At 45.0% G+C, this 14,625-nt stretch overlaps 1 protein-coding gene across 1 annotated transcript in view; it reads left to right on the forward strand.

Annotated features, from left to right (window-relative positions):
• Window positions 1–14,625, forward strand: part of SCD5 (stearoyl-CoA desaturase 5) — a 171,385-nt gene that overhangs the window by 148,303 nt on the left and 8,457 nt on the right. The gene's annotated exons all lie outside the window — the stretch shown is intronic.

Here is a 14,625-nt window from a genome sequence, read left to right on the forward strand (position 1 = left end):
CTTCTTCCTCCACTTCACCCTATTGCCTGCTTACTTTGCTGGTATGTTTTATATTTTATTTCATTTCTGAGTTATTCAGAATAAGAAACTGTGCTTGCTTAATTATGAGTCAGAGCTGTCTCCTGCATAAAACTTTTTAACAACTTCCTCTTGGGAAAAAAAAAATTGCAACTGTTATGTCAATGCCATGGCCACGGTTACCCTATCTCTTGGTTTCTGTTTTGTACCTCACTTCCTACTAATGCCATTCCCCTCACACTTCAGGCTATTTCGTGACACTGTGCTTTTGCTCATGTTTCTTTGGCTTAGATCCTCACTCCTCGAAATGTAGTTCCAGGACCAGCAGCATCAATGTCACCCAGGAGCTTGTTAGAAAGGCAGGATCTCATGCCCCACTCCAGACCCCAGGTGATTCAAATGCACAGTAATGGTTTTGAGAAGCACTGACGTAGAATATTCTTATTATGTTTTTCACCTAGTTAATTTTTTCTTACATTTTATTATATTTTGTTTTGTTTTCACTCTTGTTACCCAGGCTGAAATGCAATGGCACAATCTCAGCTCATGCAACCTCCGCCTCCTAAGTTCAAGCGATTCTCCTGCGTCAGCCTCCCAAGTAGCTAGGACTACAGGCTTGTGACAACATGCCTGGCTAATTTTGTATTTTTTGTAGAGACGGGTTTTCACCATGTTGGCCAGGCTGGTCTCAAACTCCTGACCTCAGGTGATCTGCCCGCCTCAGCCTCCCAAAGTGCTGGGATTATAGGCGTGAGCCACCACACCTGGCCAATTTTTAAATTTTTTATTTCAATCGGTTTTTGGGAAACAGGTGGTGTTTGGTGATATGAATAAGTTCTTTAGTGGTGGTGATTTCTGAGACTTTGGTGCACCCATCGCCCAAGTAGTGTACACTGTACTTAATGTGTGATCTTTTATCCCTCACCACCCCCCACCCTTTCCCCCAAGTCCCCAAAGTCCAGTGTATCATTCTTATGCCTTTGTGTCCTCATAGCTTAGCATCCACATATAAGTGAGAACATATGATGTTTGGTTTTCCATTCCTGGGTAACTTCACTTAGAGTAATAGTCTCCAATTCCATCCAGGTTGCTGTGGATGCCATTCTTTCTTTTTTACACCTAGCCAACTCTTAATCGTTCTTCAAAACTCACCTCTAAGAAGCTAAGGTCAGTAGTTCTCAAAATATAGTCCAAAGACTCTTGGTCAGGGGGTCCCCAAGACCCTTTCAGAGGGTCTGTAAGGTCCTCTTGTCCAGCTACACATCTGTGCGAGACAGACTTTCTTCATAGACTTCAACCAAAACAACATATTGCAACAGACTGCCTGCAGCAGCAGAGAGGTGAATCCAGCTGCCTTTCATAAAGCCCGGCTTCCAGAAGATCTGCAAAGATACCACACAGTGTCATTCTTCACGCTGAATCTTTTTGTTACATTGAAAAATACAGTTATTTTTCCTAAAAATATGTAATTTATTTAGCGTGTAATAGGTTTATTATTTTAATGAATTGATATATTTAATATTAATTTTATATTAACAAATACACATATATTTTATATGTAATCTTTAAGATATAATTTTATATAATTAACATATTAACATTTGATATTTAATGAATTAATAAAACATTTCCCAGTTTTAATTTCCCATACAGTAAATAGCAATAGCTCTAACCCCCGTAAACAAAAGGTCTTTGGCATTCTCAATAATTTTTTTTTTTTTGACACAAGTTCTCACTCTGTCACCCAGACTGGAGTGCAGTGGCACACTCACGGCTCACTGTAGCCTCAACTTCCCCAGGCTCAGGTGATCTCCTACCTCAGCCTCCAGAATAGCTGGGACCACAGGTGTGTACCACATTCCTGGATAATTTTTGTATTTTTTGTGGAGACGCAGTTTTGCCATGTTGCCCAAGCTGGTCTTGAACTCCTGGGCTCAGGTAATCCACTGGCCTTGGCCTCCCAAAGTGCTGGGATTACAGGCATGAGCCACTGTGCCTGGCCTCAATATTTTTTTTAATGTAAAAGGGTCCTGAGACCAAAGAGCTTTGGATCAATCTTCCGGGGGGTGAACGAAGTGCCTTCCTTAGCAGGTCTATGATATCATGGGCATAACTCACCGTTATGCTTATCATTTTATATTAAAATAATCTGCTCATAGAGCTCTCTCATTAGACAATAAGCTTCATGAGGACTATGTGCTATTCATCTTTCCATTTACTGAACCTGATGAACTACCTAACAACCCCTCCCACTCCCGTCCAAAAATAATTGAGGACCAAGGAGTATGTCCACTATCTAGTTTATAGAGAGCACTAGACAACCTACAGCTGAGACCTGCAGCTTTAGCAGGGATGAACTGTGCATGATGCTGAAGGAAGCAGCACATGGACATCACCACTCATGGAGTTTCATCCCCTCAAAGTGTGTTTCACCAGCCTGGAGTTCTGTCTCCCGGGATGAGGCAGGGAAGCTCTGTGAGCATACTACCCATTCATGCACCGTCATGCCAGATGAACAGTAATCTCCAGTATTCATGGTGCCTTCAAAGGCCCAGTGACCCTCAAAGATGCAGGGAGAGGACTACCTACAAAGATGTGGATGTTTCAACAGGAGACCCGTTTGGCCATGTCTTCTGTCAATTACCTTGGCCAACTGCAGTGTGAGAGGAGGAAGGCATGGGTCTTCCCTACACCAGAATCCCATGTTGTCAGACCAAATTCTACCACAAGTAGCAGTGTGAGACTTGATGAAGACCTACCTCTGCCCTTTGGACACCCTGACAGCCCCTTGCATGGAAGTCATGATAACGGTAGTCTCCTGAAGGCACACACAGCTCACCTTCTATTCAGAATCCAGCCGCAGAATCCTGTCAGTGGTGGGGCACAGGATGGAGCAAGGCCCTAGGTAATGCCCCTCTGAAAAATGTTTGCTACTGGGAGGTACCCTTACAGTATTTTTAGCCAGTCCAAATATTTTGAACACCCTTTTTTACCAGTGAAAATTCATTTCCCTTATTCTAATTACAAATTATTTAGGGGTGATTGGAGATACAAATAGTTGGAGCCTTGTAACAGACCTCTGGTATGTGAACTGATTAGCTCGCCAGGTGCTCGCTAAGCATACCCGAAATATGGATTTTTTTGTTACAGTACTTCATATTTTAATTAATGCCACTAAGGTGAAAAATCACTCTCACACACACACACACACACACACCCCTCTCACCCTATTTATGCTGGAGAATCTTCAAGTAAATCACAAGCAGTATAACAATGTCATTAAGTTCAAATACACATAGTGGAGCGAAAACTAAATAGTGTCTCACTACTCAGCTATCTAGGAGTTTCATTTAACTGGAATAAACCAAGGACCCGTAAATAAACGAAGAGAACCATTATTAGACACTATATGCCAGAATGATATACATTATTGCATGGAATCCTCGAAACTCCAAAGCACATGTTCCACCCTGCAGCTCCGTATAAAGAGATCTTTGAATCTATGTCACAATCCTCCTAGGTTTTCATTCTTAGTCTCGGCACGACCGACTCCTTCAGGTCGCACCCAGAACCCAGGTGTTCTTGATTTGCACACAAATTGAGTAGTCTTAGTTGTCTGGTTTACAAACCCTTCACAGATAAAGAGAAGTTAGAAGGAACAAAGAAGCAACTGCTGGTGGCAACACTGACAGAAATGACAGCTGCTCAGGGTAGACCTGAAATTAAGGGATGGGCCAGCAAAATTTAGTAAGTAAATATAAGAACCCAGTTCTTACAGTAACTGACTCATATATAATGACTCAGATAAGATCGAGACTCATACCTCAATAGACCCTGCTGGCAAAACACAGAGCATCCACTGTTGTTTCTCTAGATCATGCTCATGCCATGAGATACCTCTTAGGCACCACTGCAGACTCTCTCTGGACTTCCTCTGTCCTAAGGCATTTGGCCATTTGCTCTGAGCAGCTCTCTGTGCACTCCAACTGGCTTTGGTAGGTTCATCCCAAGACACCCTCTTCACACCTGCACATGTGGGCCTCCTGCCTTGGGACTCCTCTGTTGGTGCTGGAGCCTGAGGCACCTCTCAGCCTCCAGGTTTGCAATCCAGAAGTTTGCATGTGGTGGAGGGGCTGGGATGAAGGCGGGAGCTGGTGAGACATTCTTCCCCCAAACATCTCCCAAAGGGAATGTCCTGAGGTTCAGTGGCTCAGATGGCCTCTTGGAAGATGGTCCAGCCCGACTAAGATAGCAAATAGTGGCTAGTGCAGTAACACACTCTCCTGTTAGCTGCCCCACCTCCCCTGCCTCCCACACTCTTGCCCTGGACTTGAGCTTTGTTTATAAAATAATAGCACATAAGCTTTTGCCTCGAGTCCTGCTGTCTGGGGAACCCAGGTAAAGACGTTCCTCACTATCAAGGAAGGTCAGGTTTGTTTCATGATCTCTGATTAAGAAGGCAAAAAAATGAGTAATGATTTCCATATACAGTTTCTGTATTTATCTTCTCCTCTTACTATCATTCCCAATATGAACAGTTTTTCTTTAAGTCCAGGTAATCGAATATGTATATCTTCAACTAGGAAGAAAACTGAGCTACGTGAAATGATTATCTTCCTGAGTTTTTACAGCATGGTTGTACTGAAGGGACATCAAATGATGCGATAATCATGGTTGAGAGGAGATCTATCAGGGTAGGCGGACTGGAGAAAATCAATCTCGAGCTGATTTCTGAAGACTAGAGAGCATGAGGAGGACAATGCAGCTTGAACACAGGGAGGGAACCCGTGTAACCTTTAGAGCACATTGTTGTGCACAAGGGTCATATCTTTTACGTGAGAAACGAAGACGCTGTGTTATATCAGCCTGTCCATTTTTACCCTCAACAAGAAAACTGGTCAGCCCACCTAATCCATTCAGCTACCTCAGCTGATATTGATCGTGAAGGTGGCTAAAATAACTCCATTGGCTGTTTTCCCCAGTGGAGGCTGACTGGCTGCTGGTGTGTAGCTTATTATTGATAGTTGTTAGAGTTTTGGAATTAAACTTGCTCCCTTGAATGGGTTGGAGGATTGTACTCTGTCTGTTGTCCTTTCAGCAAAAGATCTACATATATGTAGGCTAAAACAATCAGGGGAGCACACCTGCACACATACATGAACACACAGGCACACATGCACATGTGTACAGGCACTACTATCTAGTGTCACTGTCATTCCTTTAAAATTTTCCTACCAAAAAAAGTAGAGATGGTTGGGTGTGGTGGCTCATGCCTGTAATCTTAGCACTTTGGGAAGCCAAGATGGATGGATCACTTGAGACCAGGAGTTCAAGACCAACCTGGCCAACATGGTGAAACCCTGTCTCTTCTAAAAATGCAAAAAAATTAACTGGGCATGGTGTTGCATGCCCATAATTCCAGCTAATGGGGAGGCTGAGGCAGGAGAATCACTTGAACCCAGAAAGCAGAGGCTGCAGTGAGCTGAGATTACACCACTGCACTCCAGCCTGGGTGACAGCGCAAGACTCCATCTGAAAAGGGGCAAAAAAAAAAAAAAAGCCAAAGCCAGAGAAAAATATCTTTTCTCTGCTGCATTTCAAGGTTGTGAAGAAGATGCTTTTGTGAAGTAGTGGTCTGCCCTCTGCTTCCTCCACAGGGAAGGAGATGCATCCAGAAGATGCAGGCCATGCATCTGGATGATCCAAGTAAAAGGTTTTCTTCCACAGAACGCTTATCATAGAGTAGCACAGGGGAGGAGATGTCAAGACTAATTCAGAGTCAAAGCCAGCTCTGGAGTAGTTCGATTACAACTTTCAGAGAATACTTCAAGCATAGCAGTCCTAAGTGCTTTCGCTTAACGACACTGCACACAGGAGAGACAAAACCCATTTTCAACTTAAACAATTCAAAAAGCTTGGAAGATTTTCGGCAAAATTCCATAGAGCTACCCCCAAAATGGGCTTCCATTTTCAGATGTGCATCCACGTGCATCGCATATTTCACCTCCCTGTGGGCAATGCCAGAGGAGACAAAGGAAGGGGGAGAGAATGTTCCATGCATTTGCAAACTGTCAAGGCATATCATTTGTCCTCTAAGTAAGTGTTTACTAAGCATCCGCATGATTTTTCTTTGTCCCCTACAAGATGCAAAAATTGTAGGGAAAATGAATTTCTGGCCAAGCTTTACGTGAAATAAAAAAACCAAACATGTTTAATCAAGATGCCAGTGACAGCTCATCGCTCATCATTACGGTGCATTTGTGGGGCTGTAATTTCTTTCTCACCCGTTGTGGTGTTTGCTTCTTTTCACATTTCCTCAGGCTGGCCCCCTTGGAAGTCGGCAGGTCATTTCCCCCGCTTCATGCTCTAATGGATTTCACTCTCAAGATCTCACACACCACCAGCTCTGGATTGCTATGTTTAGGGTTAGCAAAGCAGTAGGAAAACGCTTGCAGACAGAGAACGGTGATTCCTTTTTCATCCGAAGAAAAATGAGAGTTTGAAGATATTTATCACACCCAGATTTGGGGAAATAAAAAGAAATTCCAAATTCTTTCTTCTCTACAAAACACATTTTTTGTTTCAAGGCTATTCTTAGTGTTTCAGTGCTCTTTATCGATCCAGTTTATTGGAGTTGAAGAAATTGAAAGGTTAGCACCCATATCTGGATTTGTGTTCTGTGTCCAAGGCTTACTTGGATTGGGGTGCTGTTGTGTGCAATGCCTTTTGATTGTGTAAAAATGGACTCCTTGTCCAGAACTAAATGCTGAGGAACGTCTTCCCAATTGTGGTTTTGGTGCAATGAGAATTTGGGAGGGGTGGGCAGTGGAAAGGCTTTCAGCATCCGTTGTGGACCTGTCCTTATCAGTTGTCACCTTCAAGCTATAGAAAGCTGCTCTAGAAATACCTGTAAAGTAAGTTTGACTGCTTTTGCCTTTGTGTTTTTGACAAATATTTGGGTCTATGGTCTCAAATCTGTGGAGGAGAGCCAGTCTATTTTTTGGGTCACTCTTGGGTTGATCCCACCCCTTCCCTCTAGTTCTTCCTCTTTTTTTTTTTTTTTGAGACAGGGTCTTACTCTGTCACCCAGGCTGGAGTGCAGTGGTGCAATATTGGCTCACTGCAATCTCCACCTCCCAGGTTCAAGCGATCCTACTGCCTCAGCCTCTCTAGTACCTGATACTACAGATGTTCACCTCCACGCCCAGCTAGTTTTTGTATTTTTAGTAGACATGGGGTGTCACCATGTTGGCCAGGCTGGTCTTGAATTCCTGACCTCAAGTGATCCTTTCACCTTGGCCTCCCAAAGTGCTGGAATTATAGGTGTGAGCCACTGGCACCTGGCCACTCTTTTGCTGTCTTGATGAGTTTAGGCACCTTCTCCTATCCCAGGGTCTGAGTGTTCATAGGTAGGCAGAGAGGAAGTCGCTCACATTCCAAACCAAGACCGAACCTGTTAAAGTGGCTGTTAATCTTAAATATTGTCAAAATTTTACCATAATTGGAAGCTCAGGGAATGACGTAAAAGCTCAAGCTCAGAAATTGTTCATTTAAACTGGGGGTAGAAACCCTCACAGTGAAATCTGTTGTTACCTGGGAGTTGGGTCCTGATAAGCAAGAATGTCTTTAATTAAGTTCTTGGCTTTATGTACACAATCCTACATGGGCACCAATCCAAGAGGTAAGCATCTTATGAAGAACCTAAAAGCAGTCTGCACAGTTATCGCATGGTTGTGGTTTTTGGGAAACCTTGGGATTGTATCTCTCATACTCCTTGCCTTACTGAAATCACTGTAGTGTTTTTATTTTCTTGGGAAACCAAGACTCATCATTTGTTAACCAAAATATCATTCAGTTAGTTATTCTACAAATATTTAGGAGTGCTTGCCATGTGGGATTCTCTCTGTGAGACCTTGGGGAGTCGGCCTTTCTGCTGAATTCTGCCAGCCCAGCAGTGTATCCATGTCATAGGTCTGGTTACCCTAGAAACTGGCTCTGAGATGGATATTACACTGTAGAAAGTTTACTGGAGCAGGTCCTTGGGATCAATACCTGTGGAAGAAGGGGCAAAAGCAAGATGGGTAAAGGGAAGAAGCTGGGCTTTGAACAGTCTCAGTGGAGACATTAGTCAGCCCAGTGGGGACCAGGCCTGGACAATGGGCTCCTCTGGTCAGTCACCGATGTGCAGTCATTAGGGGAGGGGCATGACCTCGGGCAAGGCATCTGTCCACCAGAGGTGGCACTGCCAGCTACTGGGAGAGTAAGTCCTTTAATCCTAAGTGGCGACCTGGGTGGCATATCACAATGTCCACTACAGTGTGCTAAGATGCTTTTAGCTACTCTACAGAAAATCTTGACTCAACTGGCTTCAACAATAGGACATTCCTTGCATCTCAAAGTAAGACATCAGGGATAAAGCACCTCCAGGATTGGTTAGTTCCGTGGCTCACCAGCTTATCTAAGGAGCTCTCCATCCATCTGCTCTGTCAGCCTGAAGAGGCAACTTGGCTTCTCAGGCTTCTTCCTTTCATAGTCACAGATGGCTGTTGCCGGACTGGGTGTCACTGCAGGAAAGAGAAATGATTTCTGCCCTTGTGCTCTTTCTATTGTTGAGGAAGATATTTCCTTGTATTTCTCTTTCTTTATTGTGGTGAAATATACAAAACATAATATTCATAATTTTAACCATTCATAAGAGTGAAATTCTGTGGCATTAAGTACACTAATGATAATGTATAACCGTCACCACTATACACAAAACTTTGTTATCATTCCCAATAAAAACTCTGTTCTTATGAAATAATAACTTTCTCTTCACCCTCAGCTCCTGGTAATTTCTATTCTCTTTTCTGCCTCTGTGAATTTTCCTATTGTAGGTGCCTCAAGTATAAGCATACAGTATTTGTCCGTTTGTCTGGTTTATTTTACTAATCTTAGTGTTTTCAAGCTCATCCATGTTGCAGCATATATGAAAATCTCATTCCTCTTCATGGCTGACTACTGTTCTATTGTATATTTGTACAACATTGTTTGTCTACTCATCCACTGAATAACGTTGCTACCAACATGGGCATACAGATATCTGTTCGTGTCCCTGCTTTTTATTCTTTTGGATACATACCTGGGAGTGAAAATCCTGTATCATATGATAACTTGACATTTAGCCTTTGGAGAAACCATCAAACCATTTCCTGCAGTGGCGGTGCCACTTCACATTCCTCCATCAGTGCATGAGGAGTCCAGTATTTCTACATCGTTGCTAACATTTACTTCCCTTTTATGAGGTACGGCCGTCCTTTCCCTCGAGTCTTATTGGCCTCTATTGTGTCACATGCCCACTCCTAAATTAATTATTTGCAAAGTGAAGAAGATTACCAAAATTGCTTTAAACCAATCAGGACCAGGGCCCTGGGTAGGGTCTACATTCCCCTAAAGGAGGACAGTTAGATACCTGAAGAAAATCCAGACATTCCAGCAAGAAAGAAAGGATGGGACAAGGAAGAATAAAGCGAAGCTACCATCAATGTTTGCAACAGGGTGGCTTTAAAAATAGAAACGCCCAGACCAGAGATTCTGATTCACTTGGTCTGCAGTGGGTGCTCAGCATCAGTCACTTTTAAATGTTCCCAATTGATTCTAATGTGCAGTCAGGGCTGTGAGCCCTGATCTAGCAGGTTAGGCTGCCCATTAAGCCAGCATGTGTGAATACTGAGAGATGAGAAGGACAACATGCTACAGGAACGCTGTGCAGTGCACCTTGCCTGGTCCAGGGGGACTGAGGAAAACCCCTGAGAGGAAGTGATGCTCAGACTGATACTTGGAAGAGGCAAGTCAGCCAGGGCTGGGGAAGAATGTCATAGACACAGGGCAGCGTGTGGTCCAGTTTAAGAACAGGAAGAAGCTCAGTCTATCTAGAGTGTACACAGTGTCCACTTCTAACCTTGAGGGGACAATATTTTTACTCAAATATGTGCAACTCATGGGGCAAGGTCTATGTTCAACACTCTAGCTGCATTTATCTCTGGTAAGTTTCCCTCTCTCTGTGCCATGTTCTTGGTTGGCTGAGTGAGCAGCAGGTTATACTAGAGGCAGCAGACATTCAGGGTTTAAGAAGTGAGTTTGAAACCTTCCCATGCTCTATACATCCGGTGTGGCTGTGGGGAAGGCCCATGACCTCTCTGGACCTCTGCACAGTTCCTGCAAAAGAGGTTATAAAAACTACGGCATAGGGCCATTATGGAACTCATTAAAAAATGTATGTGAGCGACATCATAAATATGCTGATGAGTTGCAAACTTCTACTCCCATCCCCACCTCTCTCTAGGGCACATCTCGACTCCAGACCTATATGTTGATATCCCCTACCTGGCAGCCCCATTTGGAAGTACATTGGGCATCTCCTGCTTACCGTGTCCAAGACGGAGCTCTTCATATGCCACTCCAAACCAGCTCCTCCTCCGTTCTCCCCTACATAGGCTTAGGGCATCTTCATCCTTGGTGTCATCCTTGACTCCACTCTTTCTCTCTAACATGGAGTCTGTTAACAAGTCCTACCACTCTACTTTAGAAATATACCCAGATTCTGACCATTTCTTACCACCTCCATGACTATCCAGGTTCAGGCCACCATATTCTTTAACCTGGATCATGTGACAGCCTCCTACAAGGCCCTCCAAACTTGATCCCCCATCATTCCTACTTTATCTCCTACAACCCTCCCTCTTGTTCATTTGCTCCAGCTCCAAGTCTCATGCAGCCCCAGTCTGCATGACTTCAGGGCCTTGCTATTTGTGGGTACCCTGCCCCCAATTAGCCAGATGGCTAACTTCTCACTCCCTCAAGCATTTAGTCAAAAACCATAGTGTCGGCAAGCCCTCCCATAGACACACTATTTAAAATTTCAGTGCCTGCCCTTAATATGTCATATTCTCCTTCTCTGCTTTTTTTTTTTCTTCCTGGTATTTACCACTAATGTGCGTTACAATTTGCTTACTTATATTGTTCATTGTCTGTGTTCCCTGCCAGAATATACCAGATATAGAGATCTCTGCCAGTATACCCCTGCTCCACAAAGCTGGGGATTGTCTGTTTTATTCACCTTCTTTTTTTTTTTTTTTTTTTTTTTGACATGGAGTTTCGCTTCTTCGCCTGGGCTGGAGTGCAATGGCGTGATCTTGGCTCACTGCAACCTCTGCCTCCTGGGTTCAAGCAATTCTCCTGCCTCAGCCTCCCCAGTACCTGGAATTACAGACATAAGCCACCACGCCCGGCCTTGTTCACCTTCTGTCTCAGTTCTAGGGCAGTACCTGGCGTGTAGTAAGCACCCAATACATTTATTAGTACAGCATTTTATAGAAGAGAAACCTGAGGCTCAGTGCGATTAAATAATTCATTCAAGGTCACACAGCTAGAAGGCATTGTGTAGTTAAATGTTCTGTGATGCTTTTCAACAATAACAAAAAACCCATTTAGCAAAAAGACAGGGCAGCATCAGTGACTCCTCTCCAGCCCTCCTCCCTAGCACCAGATGAAGAAAGGAAATCTAAAAGAGGGCGCTGTGGAGTTGCTCTGTGGCCCCTTGGCGAGACCATTCAGGTTTGAGTGTTACTAGATGAGGAAGCTGGGGAGCCATCTCAGCACTTCTTCTGAAGCACAAAGGCCAGTGACTGTTATTAAAAGGAGACCAGCTGCTGGAGGCTAAAAGTGCACAGGAGGAAGAGGTACTCCCTACTCAGGAAGGATTTGCTAAGTCGGCTTGAGATGGTCAGGGAGGATTTTTAGACCGTTTTCAGCATCAAGACCCATCTCACTGGCTATCCTACACAGACTTACTGTGCCCCCTAAAAATTCCTTCTTTCATCCATTCTACTGAACATACAAAGAGGAATCCTAGCCGATTACAGGGAGGACAATCAGGGAACAACTCTAGAAGTAGATCTCTGCAGCATCATTGGAATGAGGACAGGGATTATTATTTTTTTTTAAGAATGTCTTTTTTGAGGAAGAGGAAATGTGCCTGGACCATGGGAGTTCTAGTTGGGGAAGCCCGGGCCTTTTTCCTCCTTACCCTTGGGAAATCACATTGCTATTGCTCTCTGTTCACAGGGACCCACCCGCTTGGCAGGGTAGAGCTTCTAGAAGCAGAGCCAAGGCAGGCAGGAGGCTCTTCAAACAGTTCAGAGGGAGGAGGCAGGGGCAGGGTCTGAGTGGAAGCTGGGTGCTACAGGCTGGGGTCAGACTAGAGAAGGCCAGTTCCACAAGACTGGGGTCAGACAGCAGGAGCCAGAGCAGGGCCTCGGTCTCTCCCTGGGAGGCCACGGCATCTCCCTCCATCTGGGGCCTTCATTACTCGAGGGTGTCTACTCCAAACCTGCTGCAAACATTCAGAGAGAGAAGTGCCCAGGGCCCGGCAGAGAGCAAGCCCTCCACACGTGTTTCTCTCCCTCTTCTTTCAGAAGCAAGATGGGAGTGGGGATAATGGCTCAGAGCAGGACTGGGAGAGGCTCCCTTGAAAGGCCTGGCTTGTAATCCAGAGAGCAGAGGAAGGAGAGGAAGCTGCTGGAGTTGCAAGATGGCTTCTGTTGCCATTGTTCAGTTGCTTTCTTTCCTCCTCAGAGGTGCGAACAAGAAGTAACAGAGCCAAGTCTCTGGGTACCTCTTCCATGTTCCCTCCGTAGCCCCTTCCTCCTTACATGCTCACCACCAGCTCCCAGGTCCTTGGCCTGTGCAGGGCCTGTGCACTCCACACAGACATCCTCTTCGATAATGCTCCCAGGTCTTGGCTGTGGTCCTTTCTGGAAATTGCCCTTGGCCACAGACAGCTGCCTCGCCCAAACATTTGCCCTCCCAGGGGCTCCCTGAGGCCAATGCCCAGATGATGCAAGGATGATACCTTTCAATTTCATACAGGTGTTAAGATCATCTGGCCCAGAACGCCCCATCGGATCTGCTGAAACTCACTGTGGGTGACCTCCCTCCGCCTAGTGCTGCCTTCCTCCCTTACTCACAGATCATCTGGAGAGAACTCCCTAAGAGCCTTCTGCCCATGACTCTAGAAAGCCAACTCTAAGGCGCTGAGTCCCTTAGTTGTCTTTGGTCTTTGCCCCTCCAAACACAGCCCCCTCATTTGACTTCCTTGGGCACCCACTATCCACTAAAATGCAGCCATCCTGTATCCCAGTGACTGGAAAATGGGTGCTGATGGGTTAATATGGTGCCCAGTAAAAATATTTACCATGATGGGAGCTGACACACGCACGGCTAGCAGTCTGCAAAGCACATTGAAGTACGTTATTTCAATTGCAAGGCAGAATAGCATGGTGGTCTCTGAAGTGACTCTGCCTGAATTTGAATTTCTGTCCCACTGCTTATGAGTCTTGCGACTTTGGGCCAGCTACCCCTTTCTGTTGCTCAATTTCCCTATCTGTAAAATGGGGATAATAGTCCCATCTTCAGAGAATGTTTGTTAGAATTAAATGAGTCAATACATATAAAGGTCTCAGAACTGCCGTAGCATATGGCAAGCACATAGTATGCCTTAGCGATTAGTATTTGATCATCACAACAACCCTGCGGTACTACAGTTTCTACCTGTGTTGGGTACGTCTCAAGACACTCATATTCTCCGCCCAGCTTTTCACTCCAGCTGTTTGTTCAGCCACCTGCTGGCACGGGTGTAACAGCACCTTACTGAGCTGTGCGGCTTCTCTTACTTCCTGCCTGAGATGCCTGCAGAGCCCACTTGGCTGTTCTGACTCAAGCAAACCTGGAAGTGTGAGGGAGCTAATATCCCATGTGACACCCCTTGATGCCAAGGAGGTATTGGAGCCAATGGAAAAACAGTCCCTTCTTTTATTCCCTGAGAGGATAATCTAGAGGTATATCGTGTCCCATCAAAATCCAAGTTCAGTTGCCCCAGCAGTAGCCACTCCAGTAATGCATGCAGTCACCGCCCTCCCCCATTCCCCATTTCCTTGAGCCCATTTGCCCATCCATGCCTGTCAATGGAGCTCACATCCCAGAGTAAACTGCCCAGACACAGGCCATTGCCTCGTGGTCTGCTTTTTTTGGGGGGGGGCGGGGGCAGGGCAGGGGGCGGGGCATCTAATTGTGCATAGGAGAAGAGTGAAAGAATAAAAAGAGGCATGTTCTAAACACCATGGAATACTATGCAGCCATAAAAGGAAACAAGATCATATCCTTTGCAGGGACATGGATGGAGCTAGAAGCCATTATCCTCAGCAAATTAACACAGGAACAGAAAACCAAACACCGCATGTTCTCACTTATAAGTGGGAGCTGAACAATGAGAACACATGGACACAGGAAGGGGAACAACACACACTGGGGCCTGTTGGTGGGGCAGGGAGGGGAAAGCATCAGGATAAATAGGCGATGGGTTGATAGGTGCAGCAAACCAGCATGGCACACGTTTCCCTATGTAACAAACCTGCACGTCCTGCACATGTGTCCTGGAACTTAAAATAAAAAATTTTAAAAAGAACCATACAATAGAAGAAAGAAAAAAAAAAAAAGGCATGTTCAACATACATCATCAGATCTGGACTCAAGTCAGAGTCTTCCACCTACCAAATTTCATGCCCTCAC

This window comes from Macaca fascicularis, chromosome 5 (genome assembly GCF_037993035.2).
Source record: "Macaca fascicularis isolate 582-1 chromosome 5, T2T-MFA8v1.1".
In the NCBI taxonomy this organism is placed as follows: domain Eukaryota; kingdom Metazoa; phylum Chordata; class Mammalia; order Primates; family Cercopithecidae; genus Macaca; species Macaca fascicularis.